Source organism: Mobula hypostoma, chromosome 18 (assembly GCF_963921235.1).
Source record: "Mobula hypostoma chromosome 18, sMobHyp1.1, whole genome shotgun sequence".
NCBI lineage: Eukaryota > Metazoa > Chordata > Chondrichthyes > Myliobatiformes > Myliobatidae > Mobula > Mobula hypostoma.
In genome coordinates, this window is record NC_086114.1 from 5,083,716 (window position 1) to 5,110,000 (window position 26,285).

Here is a 26,285-nt window from a genome sequence, read left to right on the forward strand (position 1 = left end):
GGTTGTATACTTTGATAATAAAATTTACTTTGACTTTCAGTTTCAAGCTGTGGGGAAGGAACACAGGAGTGGAGTTGGGGCCTGGGGCAGATAACCGATCATACTGAATGACAGGACAAACTTGAGGGGCCAAATGGTCTATTCCTGTAGCATTCTTGTACACTGTAACAAACTGCCACTTCTTCTCCAAGAATCTCGCACAAGTCCCAATCAAGGAACACATTGCAGAAGTATTTTAATCAGGGAGATTTTTTATTTCTCTATTTTATTTTATTTTGCTGAGATACAGTCGGAACAGGCCCTTCCGGACCTTCGAGCCACACCACTCAGCAACTCCCGATTTAACCCTAGCCTACCCACAGGACAATTACCACCAGCATGTCTTTGGACTGTAGGAGGAAATCAGAACACTCGGAGGAAACCCATGCAATTAAGGGGAGAATACAAACTCCTTTGAGGCAGCAGCGGGAATTAAATCGAGGTGGCTGGTATGGTGTTAACCAACTACACTACCGTGCTGGGTCCTCTTTATACTGAGGGAACCACCACCCAACAGATGCCCGAGTGTAGCTCTTAGAAAGGAGTGGCCGCATCTGGAGTCCTTGTGCAGTCCTGGACACCTACTTACAGAAACAATATCAATAGGATTGAAGGAATACACAGAAAATTTAGAGGGATGATGCCAGAGGGTGTTTTATGGAAAGCTTGTGACATTATTCCCCGGAGTGTCTGAGAATGAGGGGAGATTTGATGGAGGTATACAAAATTAGGAGAGATATAATGATGGGGTAAATGCAAACAGGCTTTTTCCACTGAGGTTGGCCAAGATGAGAACTACAAGTCATATGTTAAGGATGAAAGGCGAAATATTTGAGAGGGAACTTAAACTTAAGACGGAACTGAAAGGGAACTTCTTCGCTTAGAGGGTGGTGAGAGTGTGGAACGAGCTGCCAGAAGTGGTGGATATAGGTTCGATTTGAACAGTTAAGAGAATTTGGATAGGTATGTTGATTGGGGGGAGGGGGGGTGGGTATGGAGGGCGATGGTCCCAGTGCAGGCTGGTTAGACGAGGCAGATTAATAGTTCAGCTTGGAGTAGGTGGGCTGAAGGGCCTGACTATGACTCTAAAGCAGAACCACAAGTTCCAGTCGTGTACAATCTGTCCACTCCATTACCAGCACACTGCAGCAGGCTTTCTGCATTTAAACCTGGGACATTCATCAACCTCACAAGCACATTTCCAGCGTAGAGACCCTGGTAGTCCTCTGCAGCTCTATCAATCCTAAACATCAGTGTCAAAAATAAATGAGCATGCCAACAATACAACCTCATGCAAAACTTTTCTGACTGATATAAAACCAAGGCACGCTTGCCTAAAACGGTCAGCAATGCTAAGCACGTTGCTAGGGTCCAGGTGCTGTACTGACATGTGCTGTACCACACAAACTAACGCAATAATTTTCAGAGCAAGTTCGCCTGTTCAGTGAATCATTCCCCTTGCATAACCTTGCCATGGACGGTCCCAAGCTCGGCTGTGAGAGATGGAGTGTTGGGCATGGGGCTAGCAACCCCATCTTGTAAAAACACAGCTACAGGAATGCCAGAACCTTCAAAGATCCCATCCTTCAGAGAGGGGGGAACTTTGCTGAGAAGACATATGAAGTTTTGTAGTGAAAGCCAAAGAATTGATCAAACTTCTATTATCCAGGACTATCCCAGACAAAGCACTCTGGTGAGCTGCCGATGCCTCAGTAGGGCGATGGGGTTTAAGAAGAAGCATTTGCCCTTGCACAATCCTCTGAATTCTCACGCTAACCTAATTGCAACCTTTCTCACCTAGAGTATTCCAATGGAATCAAGAGTAAATGCTGATTGGAGTGTGCTGTCTGGCCATTAGCTCCCACAGACCGCTCCCTCGAATAGAGTATATATAGCATGGGTTCTCAACCAGGGAACTACAGACCCCTTGCTTGATGGTATTGGTCCATGGTGGAAAAAAAGGGTTGGGAAACCCTGATCTGTAGGCACAGATCGAGTGGAGAGCCAGAGACTCTCCCTGGGCAGAAGTGGCTAATACGAGGGGGTAACTGCAGGAAAGTATGGGAAAAGTCTCAGAGTTACACGAAGTGGTGGTGCCTGTACCCCTGCCAGGTGTAGTGATAGAGGCAGATACATTACTGGCATTTAGGAAACTCTTAGATGGATGATAGAATAATGGAGGGATATGCCGAGGGGAAGGATTAGATTGATCTTCGAGTAGGTTAAGGGGTAGGCAGAGCATCATGAAACTCCACCGTGGATGGTCCAAAGCCTTGTTGCAAAAGGAGCAGCATTGGGCATGGCGCTAACAACCCATCCGGTAAAAACTGACTGAGTTCAAGAGCTGAGAGGTAATGTTGCAGCTATATAGGGCCCTGGTCAGACCCCACTTGGAGTACTGTGCTCAGTTCTGGCCACCTCGCTGCAGGAAAGATGTGGAAACTGTAGAAATGGTGCAGAGGAGATTTACAAGGATGTTGCCTGGATTGGGGAGCATGCCTTATGAGAACAGGTTGAGTGAACTTGGCCTTTTCTTCTTGGAGCGACAGAGGATGAAAGGTGACTTGATAGAGGTGTATAAGATGATGAGAGGCATTGATCGTGTGGATAGTCAGAGGCTTTTTCCCAGGGCTGAAATGGCTAACACAAGAGGACACAGTTTTAAGGTGCTTGGGAGTAGGTACAGAGGAGATGTCAGGGGCAAGTGTTTTTTTTTAAACACAGAGAGTGGTGAGTGTGTGGGATGGGCCACTGGCAACAGTGGTGGAGGCAGGTACAATAGGATATTTTAAGAGACTCCGGGATAGATACATGGAGCTTAGAAAAATAGAGGGCTATGGGTAACCCAAGGTAATTTCTAAAGTACATGTTCGGCACAGCACTGTGGGCTGAAGGGCCTGTATTGTGCTGTAGGTTTTCTATGTTTCTAAAAACCCAGAGCTCCAGAAACGCCAAAGACCTCATCCCTGGGAGAGGAGGAATCTTTGGGCAGAAGATGGGCTATACCTGGAGTCAACTTGAAAGACTGGTCTAGGATAGAGGACTGTGGAGAGTTGCTGTCGGCAGCCAATGTCCCAGTAGGGGCAAGTACAACATCGTGGGCTGAAGAGCCTGTACTGTGCAGCGATGCTCTATGTCCAACTGATTATTTTAAAAACACTGAAATCCAATTTAGTGGTTATTCACCCAAAGACGGATTGTACCACTACAGAAAGCACATCCACCCTTCCTTCTGTAAGGAGGCCTGGACAATGTCAAGTGCACACCCATCTAAATCGCAACGGCACCAAAAACAAACTGGTTTGCTGAATTATCTGGGATCCTCAGTGAGGTTACGGACCACAACTATCCACTGTGCTGGCGAACCAAACTGACAGACCTGCGGACAGAGGCTTGCCACGAGTCAGGTTGGTCTTCTTCGCTTCGTTCAGGAACTGTAGACCATAAGCTATAGGAGCAGAATTGGGCCATTTGGCCCATCGAGCTAGTACTCCATTTCATCATGACTGATCCATTTTCCTCTCAGCCCCAATCTCCTGCCTTTCCCCTGCATCCCTTCATGCCCTGACCAGTCAAGAATCTATCAACCTCTGCCGTCTTCCGCAGAGCCTCGCACTACACACAGCTCCAGCAACCGGCTCAAGCGTCTCCAGACCAGCTCGTCCCCACCCACAGTGAGGGGCAGCCTCCCGCATGCAGAAGCACCATGTCCTCCTCGCCATCTCACTGCCCCGCTTAACGCCGGCGTCCGCGGCGCTACATCAACGCAAATCTATCCCCTGCTGTCGGAAACGGCGGCTGCAGCCGCTCCCACTCCGAGCTGCTCGGGAGCAAGACAATTTTAAAAATATCCTCCTCTCTCTCTCTCTCAACAACGCGGCTGGACACTGCAAACCACCTTCTGCGCGACCGGGACGGGAGCAGTTCTCAATGTAACCGGTGCCTGGGAGAGAAACAGAAAATCCTTTCTAAATGCAAAGCTCCTCCCCCGTTTCAAGTCTGAATAGAAATGCTTTGAAACCTCCCCTCTGCCTGTCACTTTTTTTTTCACACTAACCATTCTGCCACCGTACATTTGATCTCGGCAGCTTTGGAAATGAGTCGGATTAGTGTGGGTGAGAACAAGGTGTTTCGAGTGGTCACTTACCGAAACTGACGACCGCAGGGAGAGAGCAAGAAACCAGAGTCAATGAAGAAACGATTCGACCCCCCAAACTTCTCCGAGCTACAATCATGAAAAAAATAACACAGCGAAGATAGGCACCCCGGTTCAGCCAAGTCACCAATTCCCCACACGATCTCAAATGCTCGCTAACAGCACAGCCCGGAGAGCCACACGAGCATTACTGCTCTGTGCAGAACTTCCTGTTAATGATTGAAAACCCCTCCCTCCCTCCCTCCCTCCCTCCCTCCGTCCGTCCGTCCGTCCGTCCGTCCGTCTGCCCGCCCCAGCAGAGTTTTAACCCTTCGTGGGGTCCCCTCGCAAACCCGATCGCAGATGCCTGCACTCAGCGTTCCCGCAATGAGACCAGACCAAAATGACTTCGAAAGCTCAAAGAATAAGTTGCGCCTCTGGGGTTTTTAGCAACCACCCCTCTCCACCTGAGGCTTCGATAACTGCCTCTCTCCCCGGGGCTTAAAATAACTACCCCTCCCTCTCCGTCTGAGGCTTCGATAATTGCCCCTCCCCATCCGAAGCTTCAAAATCTGCTCCTCCCTCTCTGAGCTTTAATAATTGCCCCTCTCCATCTGGGGCTTCAAAAACTGCCCCTCCTCATCTGGGCTTTCAATACCCTCCCCTCCCAATCTGGGGCTTCAATAACTTCCCCTCCCAATCTGAGCCTTCAATAACTGCCCCTCTCTCTGTGGTGCTTCAAAAATCTGGGGCATCAGAACTGCCCCTAATCCCATCCTCCCGCAACAGATGCCCACTAAATGCACTTGATTCTGTTTTCAGAGCTCGGTCTAACAAGGTGCCATCGAGTCATAAGGTACAGAAAAAGGCCCTTCAGCCCAACAGGCTCATGCTAACCGAGATTCAGACTCAGAATCAGATTTATTATCACTGTTGCTTTGCCACAGTAGTACAGTGCAAAGTTACACTGAACTTGAAAAATAAATACCTAGGGCAAAAAATTACTGAGGTAGTGTTATTGGGTCCATGGACATTTCAGAAGTCTGCTAGTGGAGGGGAGAAGTGTTTAAAAAGCTGAGTGTGGGTCTTCAGGCTTCTGCACCCCTCCCCAACGGCAGTAAACAAGAATAGTTCAAAGTTCAAAGCAAATTTATCAAAGTACATACTATGTCACCATATTCTGTTCTCCCTGACATTCATGGAAGGAACAAAGAAACACAATAGAATCAATGAAAAACCACACACACACACACACACACACACACACACACACAAAGATTGACAAGACACCAATGTGCAAAACAAGACAAACTATATAAATACAAAAGAAAGCAAATGATAATAGTAACGAATAAAAAATACTGAGAATGTGAGTTGTAGAGTCCTTGAAAGTGAGTCTGAAGGTTGTGAAATCAGTTCAGTGCTGGGGTGAGTGAAGCTGGCCATGCTGGTTCAGGAGCCTGATGGCATGTCCCAGATGGAGATTCCATTTGCCCACATTTGACCCATAGCCCGCTAAATCTTTCCTATCCTATCCAATTACATTTTAAATCTTTTTTATTGTACCTGCCTCAAACATTTCCTCTGGCAGCTCATTCCATATACCAACCACCCTTTGGGTGACAAAGATTTGGAAGCTACAGTTCCCTCTTCAGAATGCATCTCCTGTCAGCATGAAAGCCTGTTCATCATCCCTGAACCTATCTTTTTTAATTGTTAGTAAAATGTGTAAATACACAATGTAGGATATCCATAGACTGAATTAGGCCATTTGGCCCAACGAGTCTGCTCCACCATTCCACCACGGCTGATTTATTTTAACTCTCAAAACCCAATACCCTGCCTTTTCCCCGTAACCCTTGATGCCCTTACTAATTAACAACCTATCAATGCCTGTTCCAAATATACACCTTTACAGCCACCTGTAGCAATGAACTCCACAGATTCGCCACCATCTGGTTAAAGAAATTCATACTCATCTCTGCCTGATTCCTTTTACTCTGAGGCTGTGCCCTCTGGTCCTAGACTCTCCTACTACTGAAAACAACCTCTCCGCACTCACTCTATCCGTAATTAGGTTGACTATAGTAACTGTTTCATGCCCAGGATCACTCTTGACCCTTTCCAACACTAGCACATTGTTCCTTAGATATAGGGACTAAAACCGCTCACAATACTCCAAGTGCGGTCTGACCAACGCCTTACAAAGCGTCAGCATCACATCCTTGCTTCTATATTCTAGTCCTCTGGAAATGAATGCTAACATTGCATTTGCCTTCCATACCACTGACTCAACCTTTAGGGAATCTTGCATCAGGAATCCCAAGAATCCTTGCAGTTTGAATTTCAGAATTTGTTCCCCATTTAGAAATTAGTCTACATCTTTATTCTTTCTACCAAAGTGTATAACCTACACTGCATTCCATCTGCAACTTATTTACCCATTCTCCAACCTATCCAATCCAAATCATTAACATATAACGTGAAGAATACTGGATGCAACTCTGACCCCTGCGGAACACTATTAGTCATCGGCAGCCAACTAGGAAAGGTCCCATTTATCCCAACTCTTTACCTCTGTCACTCATCCAATCTTTTATCCATGGTATACCTTTCATGCAATACCATGGGCTCTTGTCTTGTTAAGCAGCCTCATGTGTGGCACCTTGTCAAAGGCCTTCTGAAATCCAAGTAAACAACATCCACTGACTCTCCTTTGTCTATTCTGCTTGTTATTTTCTCAAAGAATTCCAATAGATTTGTCAGGCAAGATTTCCCACTCAGGAAACAATGCTGGCTTTGGCCTATTTTATCATGCGCCTCCAAGTACCCCAACACCTCATCTTTAATAATGGACTCCAACACTTTCCCAACCACTGAAGTGAGGTTAACACAACAAGCCTCATTCCTACCTCCCATCCACATACACTGCCCACCATGCTCGGCAGAACAACATGGAACACAACATCCCTCGTTCCTCTCTCCTACCCATCCAGATACAGAGTCCCCCAACCCAGGACAGGTAATATTCGGCCTCCAGCAGACTGATGGATTTGCAGACATTGGGATTTGTCTTCCCTACTGGACTTGCAGAGACTCACCTACCCAGGTTTCCACAGGCTTCTGGACTTCTGATCAACCATTGGACCCATTTTTGCTATTGACCCCAAGACTCGCCAATGACAAGGAATTCCACAATCTCTCCACTTCTGGTGTGAAAAAGTTGACCCTCAAGTCAATTTAAATCTTTCCCCTCTCACTTCGCAACATGCCCTCTGGTTATAGACTCCCCTATCCCCGGGAAAAAGACTGACAATCCATCTCATCTCAGGAGTTTATCTGCCTCTATAAATCATCTTTCAGCCTCCTTAGCTCTGAGGAAAGCAGTCCCATCCTATCCAATCTCTCCTTATAACTGAAGCCCTCCAGTACAGACAACATTCCTCGGAATCATCTTATTTTTATTAGGCATGCAGCACTGTAACCAGTCCAACAAGCTTGCACTGCACAATTACACCCACGTGACCAATTAATCTACTAACCCATACATCCTTGAGATAGGGAGGAAACCGTAGCGCCCAGAGAGGATGTACAAACTCCTTACAGACAGCAGCTGGTATTAAACCCGGGGCACAATTCAGCAACAACCTGAATGCAGGAGGAACAACCAACATTGGCAAACCTGCTTAGTGAAGAAAGAAATTCGCTTGATTTCTTAGTTTACTTTAGTTATTTTTATTTAGCAATACAGCACAGGAACAGGTTCTCCCAGGTCAATGAGCCTTCGCCGCCCAACTACACGCTCGTGACCAATTAATCTAGTAACCAGCAACATACATCAAAGTTGCTGGTGAACGCAGCAGGCCAAGCAGCATCTATAGGAAGAGGCGCAGTCGACGTTTCAGGCCAAGACCCTTCGTCAGGACTAACGTCTCGGCCTGAAACGTCGACTGCGCCTCTTCCTATAGATGCTGCTTGGCCTGCTGCGTTCACCAGCAACTTTGATGTATGTTGCTTGAATTTCCAGCATCTGCAGAATTCCTGTTGTTTAAATCTAGTAACCAGTATGTCTTTGGAATCTTTACTGTGAATCCGTGTTCATCCGCGTGTGAGCCTTGTCATTCTATTAAGTCAAGTTTATTGTCATTTAACTATATACATGTACTGTATACTGTCACATAAAACCAGGGTGTAGAGCTCAGTAGTACACATAACACACACACAGTAACTGAAAGTAAGAATTAAATCTACAAATTACACATAGATAAAGAAAGTTAACTGCATAATTTAAATATCGTAGGGTGTAATATAAATTATCCAGTGCCACTTTGAATGCGATGCAGCAGGGAGTTCAGAAGCCTAAAGGCCTGGGGAAGGAAGCTGTTCCCCACCCTGACCACTCTTGTCTTTATGCATCATAGCCCCTACCTGATGGTAGAAAGTCAAAGAGGATACTGGATGGATGGGTGGGATCCTTGATAATGCTGTGTACGCAGTGCCCCGATGGATGGGAGGGAGGCCCCTATGATCCTCTCAGTTGTTCTCACACTCAGCACAACATCAATTTTTCTTTCTTCTGTTTACAGCTACACGGTTTTTTAAACCCAGTTCCTGCCCTTCAGGATGTAATATGTGAAGGATCCTTCATCTGTCATTCACAAAAGGGTATAACTATACGGTGAGAAGGAGGAGAGTTTGAAGGAGATTTATACAGTATAGGAAGGTTTGTTTTACACAGGGAGTGGTAGATGCTTGCAACGCTCCTGCAGGGGAAGTGGTAGAAACAGATATGATAGCAACACTTAAGGGACACTTAGACAAACAGGCAGGAAGTAGAGCGATATAGATCACAGGTAGGCAGATGTGCAGCTAAGTGGTTAGCACAGACAGTGTAGGCTGAATGGCCTGTTCCTGCACTGTGCTTTTCTGTGATCCGAACTGTTACTCCACAAGTTATGTTCTCAGACTCAGAATTCAATTCAAGTTTAATTGTTATTTAACCATACATGAATACTCATAAATAGAGCCAAATGAGACAGTGCTCCTGCGGGGTCAAAGTGCAGAGACACACTACCAACCGTCACACACAGCAAACACACACAAGATCACAATCAGAATCAGGTTTAATATCACTTGCATGTGTCGTGAAGTTTGTGGTTTTGCGGCAGCAGTACAATGCATATATAAACTGTAAATTATGATCTGTGGATATCTACTTAATAAGCAGTGCAAAAGGAGAAGGAAAGAGCAGTGAGGTAGTGTTCTTGAGTTCAATGTCCATTCAGGAATTGCATTGCTATCTGTCTAATGAACATATGTATCTGTTTATTTCTCTCTTTATTTCTTGTATTGGCAGAGTTTGTCTTCTTTTGCATATTTGATTGTTTTCCAGTCTTTGTTTGTGTGTAGCTTTTCATTGACTTTATTGTATTTTTTTGGTTCTACCGTGAATGTCCACAAGAAAATAAATGTCAAGGTAGTATATGGCAACACAGACGTACACTGATAATAAATTTACTTTGAATGTAGATATATTAAGGGAAAGATGGATTTAGATCACAAATTTTACTGAAAGACAGAACAGACATAAAATGCTGATGGCTTTATCTTGCTCCCATGTACACTGACATGTACATGGGAGCAAGTACACGTGGAAGGAGGGGAGAGGGAAACACCAGGCAATAGGTGAAACCTAGAGGGGGGAGGGATGGGAAGTTGATTGGTGAAAGAGACAGAAGGCCATGGAAGAAAGAAACAGGGGGAGGAGCATCAGAGGGAGGTGTTGGGTGGGCAAGAAGATCAGGTGAGAGAGGGAAGAGGGGATGGGAAAGGGGGAAGGGTGGGGGGGCATTACCAGAAGTTTGAGGTCGATGTTCATGCCATCAGTTCGGAGGGTACCCAAACAGAATACAAGGTGTTGCTCCTCCAAACTAAGTGTGGCTTCATCATGACAGTGGAGGAGGCCATGGATGGATATATTCTAGTGGTTAAGGCATCAGTCTAGTGATCTGAAGGTCGCTAGTTCGAGCCTCAGCTGAGGCAGCGTGTTGTGTCCTTGAGCAAGGCACTTAATCACACATTGCTCTGCAACAACACTGGTGCCAAGCTGTATCAGCCCTGGTGCCCTTCCCTTGGACAACATTGGTGGCGTGGAGAGGGAAGACTTGCAGCATGGGCAACTGCTGGTCTTCCATACAACCTTGCCCAGGCCTCAGTCAACATTGAAATCGATGGACAGCCAAAGAAGAAGAAGGGATGGATATATCAGAATGGGAACTAGAATTAAAATGGGTGGCCACTGGGAGATCCCCCTTGTCCTGGGAGACAGAGCGTATTTTTCCCCTCTTTTAACAGTACTTAAAACACAATTTCTTCATTGTGAATTTTTGATTTTCCCCTTATGACTGTTCACTGCACTGTGCTCAAAATTAACCTTCAGTTCTTGGGGATTCCAAGGTAAACTGGAGAAGTTAAATTGGGAATCCTGGTCAGCGTCCATCTTGTCAATGCCAAAATGCTGTTACTGGTTTCCTAAACGAGCTGCATAGCCAATAAGGAAAGGTCAGAGATGAGCAGTGACATTTGTGATCACAAAAGAACCTGATCATCCAGGACATGCCCTCTTCTAGTTACTACCATCAGAGAGAAGGTACAGGAGCTTGAAGACCCACACTCAACATTTCTTCCCCTCTGCCATCAATATACAAGCTTCAAGTTTATTTATAACATGGACATTGAAACACCCTCCAAGAGGACCACAAACTTATCGTAGGATTTGGAGCCTTGCATGCCTTATTGACCCAGAGAACTATGTTGGCCGAAGTCAGGGCTATGTGCTTTGACTCTTGTTAGGGCCATCCATGCCAAACAGGTCAAAGGGTAAAGGCCAGACTGAGAGTGGGCCACCAGTCCTCCACGTTCAGGGGTTCAGCTCAGGGCCAGCAACCCTGACTGGTCAAACAAAAATTTTGTTACGGAAACAGCAATGAAGAATCCTTCAGAATCTGTGTGCAACCAAGGTCAGACAGAGATGGAGGACCTTCACTGCCACCCTAAACACCAGTGGCATAATGAGCAGTAAGTAACTAAGTACATTGAAACATACAATCAAATGCGTCACTTGTGTTAACAACCAACACATCTGAGGGTGTGCTGGGGGCAGTCCGCAAGTGTCGCCACACATTCCTTCACCAACGCGGAATGCCCTCCACGCTCGGTAGAACAACACAAACAATTAAGTAAACAAAACAACAACAGCAAATCAGCAAAAAATATCAGATTTGTGAATGCCCCATAAACACCAACTCGTTATTTATTTCTTTACATTATTTATTTTGCAATTTACAGTAGGTCTTTTATTTTACTGCAAAGCATCAGCGAATGTCATGTCAAATTGATCGTCACATCACGTGGGACAATAATAGCAAACATGATTCTGATTTCGACACACCCAAAACTGGCTCCAACTCACTGACAATAAAATAAATGCTTGCTGTGTAAGGGAGCATCTCAGAAGAAACGAAAACCAGTTCAAGAGAAGGTTGGGGAGGGGGCGGGGGGAGAGGAACGAGATCAATACAGCAAATCAGCCACCAGAGAGAGTGAAAACAATCATTTCCTTGCTTCTCTCAGAAACATATTCACTCGCGGAGGTTGCCAAGGGTCAGAAAATGATGGATTTGTGCTCGCGGGCGGTGTATTTTTAGCATTGCGCTCCAAGGCACTGAACTCCAGCAACAACCTGAATGCAGGAGCAACAACCAGCATTGCCAAGTCTGGTTAGTGAAGAAAGAAATTAGCTTGATTTCTCATTCTATTTCAATTACTTATATTTAGAGATACAGCATAGTAACAGGCTTTTCCAACCCAGTGAGCCCGTGCCACCAACTGCACCCATGTGACCAATTCACCTACTAACCCAAGGACAAGCCATTGATAAATTAATCCATTGATTAACAGATTAAAGATTAGCTTTATCTGTCACATGTACATCGAAACACACAATAAAATGTGTCGTCTGCTTTAAATCAAATCAACAAGGATTGGGCTGGGTGCAGTCAGGCTCCAGTGCCAAAATAGTATGGCTACAAAGCAATAATGCTAAAGCATACATCCCTGGAACGTGGGAAAATTCAGAGCACGCAGAGGAGATCCGCACGGTGATGAGGGGAACGTGCAAACTCCTTACAGACAGCGGCAGGAATTGAACCCGTGTCGCTGGTACCGTAAAGCGTTATGCAAACTGCTACTGCAGTGTCACCCTATGAAAGCAGCTCTTTAAAAGCAGATTCGGTTTTTGTTCTTTGGAATAGTGGTTTATGGGGGCTAGGGTTTGGGCTCGGTCTGTTCAGAGGTCGTAAGGGCAAGGTTGCGGGGGGAAGAAAGCTACTTCAATCAGATCCTCTGCTGGTGATGGAACATGGAACACTACAGCACAGGAAGAGGCCCTTCGGACCACAATGTTTGTGCTGACCACAACACTGAATTAAACTAATTGCCCTCAGAATCAGAATCAAATTAATTATCACTGACAGACCGCATGGTGCGAAACATGTTGTTTTGTGGCAGCAATACAGAACAATAAATATAAAAGTTACAACAAGAATATATAAAATAATAAATCAAGAGTGCTAAAACAGACCAACATAGTGAGGTAGTGTTCATGAGTTTGTGGACCGTTCAGAAATCTGATGGCAGAGGGGAAGAAGCTGTTCCTAAAATGTAGAGGGCGTGTCTTCAGATTCCTGTATCCCCTCCCTGATGGTCGCAATGAGAAGGAGGACATTTCCTGGATGGTGGTGGGGGGGGGGGGTATTTAATGATGGATGCTGCCTTTTTGAGCATGGCCTTTCGAAGGTGTCCTCAATGCTGGGGAAGCCAGTGGCCATGAAGGAGCTGGCTGAGTTTACAATTCTCCGCAGCTTTTTCTGACCCTGTGAGCTGGCGCCTCCGCATCAGACGATGATGCAGCCAGTCAGAATGCTCTCCACGGTACATCCGTAGAAATTGCAAGCGTTTGGTGACAAACCAAACCTCCTCAAGCTCCTAATGAAATATAACTGCTGAAATGCCTTCTTTGTGACTGCATCAATATGCTGGGCCCAGGACAGATCCTCAGACATGTTGACACCCAGGCACTTGAAGCTCCTCCCACATGATCCGTGTCCCTCCAAGCAACAACTCCAGCATTAGAAGAACTCAATAGGTCAAGCAGCATCTGTGGAGTTCTGAAGCAGGGTTTCAACCTGAAACATGAACACAGAAATCCCACCTCTCCCGGAAGTTCCGGGAGTCTCCCGCATATTAATAGTGGCTCCTTGATGCCCGCAAATTATATACCATACACCTTCTTAACCACCCTATCAATTTACGCAGCAACTTTGAGGGATCTGTGACATGAACACCATGACCCTCTTCACTGTTAAAACCCTGCACCCTGCCTTCAAGTTCAATCTGCCAAAATGAATCAGTTCACACTTTTCTGGATTGAACTCCATCAGCCACTTCTGAACCCAGCTCGGCATCCTATCAATGTCCTATCAAATCAGATAACACCATCACTAATACTGACTTCGACATGGTCGGTCCAAAGCCCGCTGCGGAAGGAGGGGGGTCGGGCATGGGGTTAGCAACCCCATCCTGTAAAACCCAGAGCTACAGGAACACCAGCAGAAGCTCCAAAGACCTCATCCCTGGGAGAGGAAGGATCTTCGTTTAGAAGATATGGAAGATGGGCTGCACCTGAGACAACCTGAAAGACTGGTGCAGGTGAGAGGACTCTGGTAAGTTGCTATGCTCCAGTAGGGGTGATGGGCTCGAGTTGGTAAGTGATCACTGATACTAGCCACATACATCAAAGTTGCTGGTGAACGCAGCAGGCCAAGCAGCATCTATAGGAAGAGGCGCAGTCGACGTTTCAGGCCGAGACCCTTTGTCAGGACTAACTGAAGGAAGAGTGAGTAAGGGATTTGAAAGCTGGAGGGGGAGGGGGAGATCCAAAATGATAGGAGAAGACAGGAGGGGGAGAAATGGAGCCGAGAGCTGGACAGGTGACAGGCAAAAGGGGATACGAGAGGATCATGGGACAGGAGGTCCGGGAAGAAAGACAAGGGGGGGGTGGTGACCCAGAGGATGGGCAAGAGGTATATTCAGAGGGACAGAGGGAGAAAAAGGAGAGTGAGAGAAAGAATGTGTGCATAAAAATGAGTAACAGATGGGGTACGAGGGGGAGGTGGGGCCTTAGCGGAAGTTAGAGAAGTCGATGTTCATGCCATCAGGTTGGAGGCTACCCAGACGGAATATAAGGTGTTCCTCCAACCTGAGTGTGGCTTCATCTTTACAGTAGAGGAGGCCGTGGATAGACATGTCAGAATGGGAATGGGATGTGGAATTAAAATGTGTGGCCACTGGGAGATCCTGCTTTCTCTGGCGGACAGAGCGTAGATGTTCAGCAAAGCGGTCTCCCAGTCTGCGTCGGGTCTCACCAATATATAAAAGGCCACATCGAGAGCACCGGACGCAGTATATCACCCCAGTCGATTCACAGGTGAAGTGATGCCTCACCTGGAAGGACTGTTTGGGGCCCTGAATGGTGGTAAGGGAGGAAGTGTAAGGGCATGTGTAGCACTTGTTCCGCTTACACGGATAAGTGCCAGGAGGGAGATCAGTGGGGAGGGATGGGGGGGGACGAATGGACAAGGGAGTTGTGTAGGGAGCGATCCCTGCGGAATGCAGAGAGGGGGGGGAGGGAAAGATGTGCTTAGTGGTGTCTAGCCGTTCACTGCAAATGTATGTACAAACGTACTTAAGTCTTGAGCTTATATTTGTGAACAACAATGACATGACTTCATCTTGCAGCTTTTGGCCATGCTCCAATCATTGAATGGTGGTCGAGTAAATAAAACACTGTGCTATCATACCTGATCGAGCTTTGGATCTATGAGTTTCTGTTTAACATAGGGGGAGTCAGTAACAATAGGGAATGTCTTCTCCTTATATCTATATTGGATATGACATCTGACATATCACATTCAAAATTATTTCTGAGAAGGAATGCAATTGTTTGAATCTAATGATGTGTGGCATGTTTTGGGAGAAGGAAGCAGCCCCCCAGTCACGTAAATAATCTGCCTACACACAAGAGATTCTGCAACACACACAAAATGCTGGAGGAACTCAGAAAGTCAGGCAATATCAAAAAAAACAGTCAACGTTGGGGCCACGATCCTTTACTGGGACTCATTCCTAATCCTCCTACCGATGTCCCATCTAGAGGTGGAAGGGAAGTTCCTGCTGAAAAAGATCCAAGGTGCTCTGTGGAACGTCCGGTAATGCCCCCCTCTTCTCCTTCACCATTCCCCATTCCTGTTTCCCTCTCTCACCTATCTCCTTATCTGTCCATCACCTCCCTCTCGTGCTCCTTCCTCAGTCTTCTGTCCTCTCCTGTCAGATTGCCCCTTCTCGCTTTCACATATTAACTTCCCAGCTCTTTACTTCACCCCCTCCCCCCTGCCAGTTTCACCTATCACCCGCCACTTTGTACTTCTTCCTCCCCCACCCCCATCTTCTTACTCTAACTTCTCCCCTTCCTTTCCAGTCCTGAAGAAGGGTTTCGTCCCAAAACGTCGACTGTTTACTCGATTCCAAAGATGCTGCCCAGCCTGCCGAGTTCCTCCTGCATTTTGTGTGTGTTGCTCTGTGGAAGAGTAGTTCAGAGTTATCTCTGGTGTTCAGTCAAATAATACTCTCCCAATCAACATCTCTAAAAGCACAGATTCTCTCTGGATGCACTGATCACCTGCCAATTTTACTTCACCCCCTTCCCTCCGCCTTGCCATACTGATTATCTCCTCTCTTGCTTTCCAATCCAGATGAAGGGTCTTGACCCAAAATATTGACTGTCCATTTCCCTTCACAGATAACACACATCAAAGTTGCTGGTGAACGCAGCAGGCCAGGCAGCATCTCTAGGAAGAGGTACAGTCGACGTTTCGGGCCGAGACCCTTCATCAGGACTAACTGAAAGAAGTCCTGACAGACCATTCTGCTCCGTCTAGCAGAATTAGTCCTTACTAGTCTAGCGGAATTGAGTATAGGAGCAAAGAGGTCCTTCTGCAGCTGTACAGGGCCCTGGTGAGACCACACCTGGAGTACTGTGTGCAGTTTTGGTCTCCAAATTTGAGGAAGGACATTCTTGCTATTGAGGGAGTGCAGAGTAGCTTCACAAGGTTAATTCCAGGGATGGTGGGACTGTCATATGTCGAAAGATTGGAGCGACTGGGCTTGTATAAACTGGAATTTAGAAGGCTGAGAGGGGATCTTATTGAAACATATAAGATTATTAAGGGATTGGACATGCTGTAGGCTGGAAGCATGTTCCTGCTGATGGGTGAGTCCAGAGCCAGAGGTCACAGTTTAAGAATTAGGAGTGGGCCATTTAGAACGGAGTTGAGGAAAAACTTTTTCACCCAGAGAGTGGTGGATATATGGAATGCTCTGCCCCAGAAGGCTGTGGAGGCCAAGTCTCTGGATGCTTTCAAGAAAGAGATGGATAGAGCTCTTAAAGATAGTGGAATCAAAGGTTATGGGGATAAGGCAGGAACTGGATACTGATTGTGGATGATCAGCCATGATCACAGTGAATGATGGTGCTGGCTGAAGGGCTGAATGGCCTATCCTGCACCTATTGTCTATTTTATACAACTTTGATGTATGTTGCCTATTGTCTATTGTCTACTCTTAATAATTTCTCCTTTGGCTCCTCCCACTTCCTCCAAACTAAAGGTGTAGCCATGGGCACTTGTATGGGTCCTAGCTAGGCCTGCCTTTTTGTTGGCTTTGTGGAACAATCTATGTTCCAAACCCATTCTGGTATCTGTCCCCCGCTTTAAAAAAAGGCTCTTCTTTCAGTTAGTCCTGACGAAGGGTCTCGGCCCGAAACATCGACTGTACCTCTTCCTAGAGATGCTGCCTGGCCTGCTGCGTTCACCAGCAACTTTGATGTGTGTTGCTTGAAATTCCAGCATCTGCAGAATTCCTCGTGTTTCCCTTCACAGACGCTGCCTGACCGATTGAGTTCTTCCAGCATTGTGTGTTTGTTGCTCTGGATTCCAGCAACTGCAATCTCATGCTTGTGGATTATACCTTCTGAGACTTATCTACTGACAGGACAGGGAACATCCACCCCTAACTGACCCTGAACTCAGCACCAACCACATCAATTGGCCCAGTGTCTCAAATAGGAGCGTAAAGTTGGCAGGTTCTCACCCTCAAGGACTAGTGGACCAGATGACTTTTTATGACAATTTAATAGATTAACAATCATCATTATGATGCCAGCTATTGATTCAACATTTTAATTTAATTTAATTAGTTGAATACCAGCTGCTGTGGTGCAGTTTGGCTTGGTCCTTGCATTAACAATGCAGTGTGTGGACTACCCTGTCTACATCTGGGAGTCATCAGCTGTCCTGCACTTGGACGCCATCCTAGGAGCATAATCACCTTTGCTGTTGCCGCTCAGTACCTAAGTACACTTACCATCAGGAGGTTGGGAGCTGAAGACTTTTAGCTGAAAGATCCTGTTTGATTTTATATTTTATTTACAGATACAGCGTGGAACAGGCTCTTCTGACCCAACAAGCTGCACCTCCCAACTATTTAACCTATTTACCTCGAGCATAATCACGGGACAACTTGCAATGGCCAATTAACCCACTAACTGGTACATCGTTGGTCTTTGGGAGTAAACCAGAGCACCCAGAGGAAACCCAAGCACTTGTGGGAAGGACATAGACAGCGGTGGAATTGAACTCCGACCTCCAACGCCCCGAGCTGCAATGGTGCTGCACTAACCGCTACACTACCACAGTGCCACCATTTGTACAGCCAGAGGGCACCGAATGCCCAATGAATCAGACCCAGCAAGTGTTTTGCTTTCACAGAAGGGGAAGCGACACAGCCAGGAAAAGCAAGCCTTCCATTCCCTGGGAACATGCTCCTCACAGCAGCTGCCAAAGTGGAGGGCCCTTGAAGAAGAGGTATTGCAAGAAATTCACAGTCCTCCTCATGCAGTCCCAACAAGACAGAGTTTGAGAATAGCAGCTTAGTGGAGGAACTCCATGTGCTGAGCAACATCTACTAAGGGGCTAGGTATTGATGTTTCAGGTCAAAACCCTTCAACCCAACGTTGATAATTCCCCCCCCCCCTCCCATTCTCTCGGTGTAAGGTGTTATGCTAAGCAGGCAGGCAGTGGTGCAAATAAGCACCCTCATTTGGGAAATTGCAAACCAATCTCCTGAAATTCCTGCTGTCAAGAACCTTGTTTGAGTGGAATCCAGCTTGGAGAGTTCATCCAGTAAGTGTCATTGTGAGTGTAACGTACAATCAGCTAGTTCTGTTCCACATTACAAGTTCAAAAGCTTGATCATGTCACCACACTTCAAGCAGCACTGGTGACTCATCAGGAGAGTCTATCCGTCTGCAGCAGCTCAGAGTCACAAGCCTCCACTTGCAGCAATCTAACTGTTCTCAGTAAATCTAATCCATTTGGACGATATTTTTTGAGTTGTGCTTATCACCTGTGAATACATGGTTAGAGCCAGTTGCCAGAGAGACAAACTTGTAATTTGTCAAACAGATCTCTCTGAACAGACAATGAACCCATGAACACTACCACGTGATTTCTGCAAACTCAAGAAATTCTGTAGATACTGTTAATATTAATCCAGAGTAACTCGCACAAAATGCTGGAGGAACTCAGCACGTCAGGCAGCATCTAAGCAGAGGAATAAAGAGTTTACTTTGGGCCAAAAACCCTTCATTAGGACCTGGAAAAAAAAAGATCTCAGCTTGAAATGTTTTATTTCTGTCCATGGATGCTACCTGACCTGCTGAGTTCCTCCAGCCTTTTTTTTGCATTTTATATATATAATTTATTTTTTACTTTATTGAGCTACAGTGCAGAGTGGGCCTTTCTGATACTTCAGGTGCATCACCCAGTAATCCCCCAGTTTAATCCTAGCCTAGTCACAGGAACATTTGCAACGACCAATTAACCTACTAACCGGTACGTCTTTGGACTGTGGGAGAAAACTGGAGCACCCAGAGGAAACCCACGCAGTCACAGGGAGAACGTACAAACTCCTTACAGGCAGCGCAGGAATTGAACCTGGTTTGCCTACATGTAAAATGATGTGTAACTACTACACTACCGTGCCACCCCTAATTTATAGCATAATTTATGTATTGCACTGTAACGCTGCCACAAAACAACAAATTTCATGACATATGTCAGTGATAGTAAACCTGATTCTGATTAACAGAGGTGAATTTTACAGATGTTTGGTCACTTTGGTCCACGCCGTTTTATAATACTTCCGAGATGCCACTTTCCATTTTTCCGGACTGACATACAAATTCAGCCATTTCTCCCTCATTTCCTGGTCTGATGTCATTATAAATGCAGTCTCTTTTAGAGATTCAAACTGCACACTTATTCAACCATCGGCCATTTACAATGATGGCCATCCCATGATTAGCCTTTTGAAGAAAAGCACGAATCAAACTTGCGAGTTCATAATTAATCAAAAAAAATTAATTTGCAGGTTGAGTCGGTAGCGATGAAAGCAAATGCAATGTTAGCATTCAATTTGAGAGAATATAAAAGCAAGGGATGTAATGTTGAGGCTTTATAAGGCACAGATGAGGCCTCACAGAGTATTACGAGCAGTTTTGGGCCCCATAGCTACGAAAGGATGTGCCGATATTGGAGAGGGTTCAAAGGAGCTTTGCAAGAATGATTCTGGTATTGAAAGGCTTATCATACGAGGAGTGTTCGATTGTTCTGTGTCTCTACTCACTGGAATTCAGACGAATGGGGGGGGGGAATCTGTTTGACAGCTATCAAATGTTGAAGGGCCTTGATAGAGTGGACATGATGTTTCCCATGGCGGGGAAGTCTAAGACCAGAGGACACAGCCTCAGAATAGAGGGACGTCCATTTAGAATGGAGATGAGGTGGAATTTCGTCAGCCAGAGGGTGGTGAATCTGTGGAATTCATTGCCACAGGCACCTGTGGAGGGCAAGTCATTGGGTACGTTGGGTGAGTCCTGACTGTACCTCTTCCTAGAGATGCTGCCTGGCCTGCTGTGTTCACCAGCAACTTTTATGTGTGTTGCCAGTATATTTAAGGCAGAGGTTGATAAACTTTGATTAGTGCATCCGTGAAGGGATACGGGGAGAAGGCAGGAGACTGGGGTGAGAGGGAAATGCATCAGCCATGATGAAATGGCGGAGCAGGCTCGATGGGCCCAATGGCCCAATTCTGCTCCTATACCTTTAAATCGCCCATCAAATCGCTGCTGTACTATTAATCTGCCTAGTCCCATCGACCTGCACCCAGACCATCACCATCCACACCCCTCCTATCCATGTTTCTATCCAAATTTCTCCTAAATGTTGAAATCGAACCCGTATCCACCACTTCCGCTGGTAGCTCGGTCCACACACTCACACCTCCCTCTGAATGAAGAAGTTCCCCCTATGCTGCCCTTAAGCATTTTGCCTTTCACCCTTAACCTATGACCTCTAGTTCTAATCTCACCCAACCTCAGTGGAAAATGCCTGCTTGCATTTACCTTATCTGCACCCCTCATCATTTTGCATACCTCTTTCAAATCTCCCCTTATTCTGCTAACTCAGGTCCTCAAGTCCCAGCAACATCCTTGTAAACTTTCTCTGCACTCTTTCAATGTTATTGATATCTTTCCTGCAGGTAGGTGATCAGAAATAGTCAAAGTCATAGTCATACGTTATTGATCCTGGGGGAAATTGGTTTTCGTTACAGTTGCTCCATAAATAATAAATAGTAATAGAACCATAAATAGTTAAATAGTAATATATAAATTATGCCAGTAAATTATGAAATAAGTCCAGGACCAGCCTATTGGCTCAGTACTCCAAATACTCCAAATGCACACAATACTCCAAATAAGGCCTCATCAACGTCCTAGGCAGCTCCAATATAACATCTCAACTCCTGCATTCAATACTTAGATTTATGGAGGCCAATGTGCCAAAAGCTTTCTTTATGACACTATGCACTTTTGACACCACTCTCAAGGAATTTTGGTTCTATTTTCCCTAGTCCCTCTGTTCTACCACACTTCAGTGCTCACCGTGTAAATCCTACGTTGGTTTGTCCTTGCAAAGTACAACCACTTGCAGAAAATACAGGAGCTTGATGTCCAGATGACCCGACTCAATGAGATCTGCAAGTTCAAAGGAGACATGCAGAGCAAGTTCTGGGGTGCCTAGAAATCTCTGCCAGGGCTGGTGGTGGAGGTGAATATGGTAAATGCTCTTAGATAGGCACGTAACCCATTGACATGCCAAATATTTGCAATCTCTTCATCTCCATGTTGAATATTCTCAGCAATGCAGCCTCCGCAATGCCTTTGAGTCGAGAATTCCAAATATTCATTGTCCCCTGGGTCAATAAATTGCTTTCTATTCCAGTCTAATTAGCTGACTCCTGATTTTGAGACACCCCAGTCAGGGTTTAAAGTCTACCCTGTTACTGTTCATAAGAATTTTAAATAATCTCATTTTTCTCAACTTGAGAGTACATAACCTGTCTATATAGTATCTCCTCCGAGGTCAAACACTCCACCCCAGGAACATAGCTCTATTTCTATCTTTGATATCACTATTTTTCCTTTTCAGGGTGTGGGGGGGGGGGGCTTCTGTTGAAGACTCTGACCTGGAGTTACACTCTGACTTCGGTTCTTGGTGGGAATGGGACCCGCTCTCAGGGCCTCACGTCCAGTCGCTTTTCGATATCCTAAGGATGCGGCCTGGAAGACGAGCACACCTTCAGTTTCCGGGCTTTCATTGCTCTGGAGAGCTGCTGATTCTAGGCGGGTGCCCCTGCCTGAAGCGACGTGGGAGAACTTGGAACATTGGGAGCAGTGGCTTAGCGGCCGGGGATGGTGTGCCCAGAGAGCTGCGCCTTTTTGGTGCCGACTCTCTGGGGGCAGAGCTTGGAAAAAGCGATGCAACAGACTTTTAACATCGTAAATCAGCGAGTTGTTTGTTATGTCTCCCCTCTCACTGTGAAATATCTTTTTCCCTTATTAGGGAGAGCGAGCGAGCCTGTGGTATGTCAAATTACCGGGTGAACCAGTAGTTTTTGGGGTACTGAAAACCTGTGTCTTCATTGATGTTTTGCTGCATGCTTGAGTGCTCGGTGGAGGGTGCTGATGTTTTTTCGCTGGTGGCGGTGGGTCATTGCCTTGCTGTTGCTTGGGCGTGGGTGAGGTGTTGTGGGGGGGCTTTGGAGTTCTAACTGCCATTCATTCTTTGGGGCACTTCTCTGTTCAAAGGCAGACGCAATCTCAATGGCTCTTCACACGGCTTTAGACCACCTGGACAACACAAACACCTACGTCAGGATGCTGTTCATCCACTTCAGCTCAGCATTTAATACCAACATTCCCACAATCCTGATTGAGAAGTTGCAGAACCTGGGCCTCTGTACCTCCATCTGCAATTGAATCCTCTACTTCCTAACCGGAAGAACACAATCTGTGTGGAATAGTGATAACATCTCCTCACTAACGATCAACACTGGTGCACCTCAGGGGTGTGTGCTTAGCCCAATGCTCTACTCTCTCTATACCCATGACTGTGTGACTAGGCATAGCTCAAACACTATCTATAAATTTACTGATGATACAACCATTGTTGGTAGAATCTCAAATGGTGATAAGAGGGCGTGCAGGAGTGAGATATGCCAACTAGTGGAATGGTGCTGCAGCAACAACCTGGCACTCGACGTCAGTAAGATGAAAGAAATGATTGTGGACTAAGGAAGGGTAAGATGAAGGAACACCTATCAATCCTCATAGAAGGATCAGAAGTGGAGAGAGTGAGCAGTTTCAAGTTCCTGGGTGTCAAGGTCTCTGAGGACCTAACCTGGTCCCAACACATTGATGCAGTTATAAAGAAGGCAAGACAGTGACTATACTTCATGAGGAGTTTGAAGAGATTTGGTATGTCAACGAATACACTCAGAAACCTCTATAGATGTACCATGGAGAGCATTCTGACAGGCTGCATCACTGTCTGGTATGGGGGGGGCTACTGTAAAAGACTGAAAGAAGCTGCAGAGGGTCGTAAATTTAGTCGGCTCCATCTTGGCTACAAGCCTACAAAGTACCTTTGTAGGTTTGATGGTTTTCTTTGAACGGTTTGGCTCCACAGTTCTTTATTTCGTGGCTGTCTGTGGGGGAGACGAATCTCAGGGTTGTATACTGCAAATGTACTTTGATAATAAATGTACTTCAATCTTTGAATGATGGGTCTCATTTCTCATTTTCTCACTCAGCAATTCAGGAACAGCTTCTTCCCCTCTGCCACCTGATTCCTAAATAAACATTGAACCCTTGAACACTACCTCACTTTTTTAATATATATTATTCCTGTTTTTTGCTCGATTTTTAATCTATTCAATATACATATACTGTAATTGATTGATTGGTTGATTTATTATTATTACTTTTTTTCCTTCTATATTATGTTTTGCATTGAACTGCTGCTGCTGCTAAGTTAACAAATTTCACGACACATGCCGGAGATAATAAACCTTATTCGGATTCTGATTCTGTTTTCGGGAATGTCTGCGAAGAAAAATAATTTCAGAATGTATATCCTGACATTAAATGTACCTAGTGAAACATATCATTGCAAGAATATCCTCCTGTTGGCAGCAAGACTAGATGTATTCTTTTATACATTCAAGAGATATTCCAAGTGTGTTTACACCAGGGCCGATGTAATTGAAATAAGACGGCTTTTATTCTTGAGATCAAACCCTTCTGTAATAAACTAGGTAGCAGAGGAACACAGCAGATAAGACAGCATCTGTGGACAGTCAATGTTTCAAATCAAGACCTTCAAAAGTTCAGAATTTATTATCAAAATACATATATACAACCCTGAGATTCATTTACTTGTAGACATATAAATCCAATAACCATAACATAACCCTTTATCAGGAGCAAATGAAAAGTTTAATTGACATGGATTGTAGATTTGGACTCTAATTCAGTTTGTATGATATGTTCCATTTCTAGTTCCAGTTCTGGTCGCTCTGTTTTTTGTTACTACTAATTGGGCAATTTTTGAATCCGGGTGGCAAGTAGATAATGAACACGGAGCTGAAATATGCCGTGTTTTATACTCTGTGTTTTCACTTGTTTTTTTTGTTGTTATTTGTGTAATTTTTTTGCACGGGGGCGAGAGGTTTGATGGTTTTCTTTGAACGGTTTGGCTCCACAGTTCTTTATTTCATGGCTGTCTGTGGGGGAGACAAATCTCAGGGTTGTATACTGCAAACGTACTTTGATAATAAATGTACTTTGAACTTTGAATGAAGGGTCTCAAGCCAAAATAACAACTGACCCTCTCAGCAGATTGTTTGTTGCTCCAGATTCCAGCATCTGCAGCCTCTTATATCTCCTCCTTTAATAAAGTCCAAGATACATTTGCCGTCCTAATTAGAACATAGAACATACAGCATTACAGCAAGGTACAGGTCCTTCAGCCCATAACCTTGTGCTGAACTTCTAAACTACTCCAATATCATCTAATCCTTCCCTCCTACATAGCCCTCCATTTTTCTTTTATCCCAGTGTCTATCCGACAGCTTCTAAAATATATCTGCCTTCACCATCATCCTGGGAAATACTTTGCATGCAACCACAACTCTGTGTGTAAAAAAAAACTTAGCTCTGAAAACCCGCGTACACACTCCTCCAATCAAACGTCAACTGTTTATTCATCAAACGTCAGCCTGACCTGCTGAGTTCCTCCAGCATTTTGTATGTGTTACCTTAAAATGATACCTCCTTGGGCCATTCCCACCCGGGGAAAATGACTGTCTGCTGACTTGATCTAAACATCTTATTTATTTTATCTATTTATTTGTCTGATGGGTTTGGATATTAATTTGCAGTGATGTGGTGATATACCTTACATTCTGGTAGCATCCGGTAACCATCCTTAACAGCCTACAAGTGTCTTCATTGTGAGTGCTCTGTACTCCTGGTCTCCAACGGCAACCGCATTACAGCTCTGTAAAAGACTCGTGTTTTCCTCCGTTTGAAACCACTTTGTGTTCTGTGCAGTGAACCAGCACAATATTGCCATTCTACCTACAAATGGAAGACATGGAAAAAGAGCCAATCCCACGCGCCCCCCCCCCAACCCGTAAGTCCCAACCAGAATCAGAGACGAGCGGGAGTGTGGAAGGCAGCCAGTTAGGTGAGTGGACATGGAGAGGATGTCTCCTATGGCGTGGGAGTCTAAGAGCAGAAGACACAGCCTCGGAATAGAGGGACATCAGTTTACCACAGAGATGAGGAGGCCAATCACAAACAAGAGAAAATCTGCAGATGCTGGAGATCCGAGCAACACACACAAAATGCTGGAGGAACTCAGCAGGCCAGGCAGCATCTATCGAAAAGAGTATAGAGGGCTGAGACCCTTCATCAGGACTGGAGAAAAAAAAATAGAAAAAGGTTTTTATTTAGCTAATGGGTAGTGAATCTGTGAAATTCATTGCCACAGACAGCTATGGAGGCCAAGTCATTGGATGTATTTAAGGCAGAGTTTGATAGATTTTTGATTAGTCAGGGCACGAAGGGATACACAAGGCAGGAGATTGGGGCTGAGAGGAAAATGGATCAGCCAAGATGAAATAGTGCAGCAGACTCAATGGGCCAAATGGCCTAATTCTGCTCCTATACTTTTTAGTCTTATAGACTCGGGACTGGCGCTAGTGAGGTCGTGAGAACAATCCCACTAGTCCCACATCACCACACTCTCTACCCAGCCCTGAAAAATCTTCCCTTTCAAATGCTCTGCTAGTTCCGCCCCTGACTGCTACACTTGAAAGGGCTGTCACGGTAACGTTATGGTTAATGTTACACTATTACAGTGCCAGCTATAAATTCAGGGTTCAACCCCCTCTGCCTGTCTATAAGGAGATTGTACCTTGTCCCTGCAACTGCATTGGTTTCCCCTGGGTACTCGGGTTTCCCCCAGGT

At 45.4% G+C, this 26,285-nt stretch overlaps 1 protein-coding gene across 6 annotated transcripts in view; it reads right to left on the reverse strand.

Moving 5' to 3' along the window:
- The window catches only part of ndst2a (N-deacetylase/N-sulfotransferase (heparan glucosaminyl) 2a), a 538,132-nt gene that overhangs the window by 215,496 nt on the left and 296,351 nt on the right, over positions 1-26,285 (reverse strand). For 2 of the 6 annotated variants that reach the window (XM_063070369.1, XM_063070372.1), the window contains exon 1: positions 4,187-4,390. The exons of the other annotated variants lie outside the window; for them this stretch is intronic. The gene's annotated coding sequence lies outside the window, so the exon portion shown is untranslated. Of the gene's footprint in view, positions 1-4,186; positions 4,391-26,285 lie in introns of those variants that run through there. 6 annotated transcript variants of the gene reach the window in all.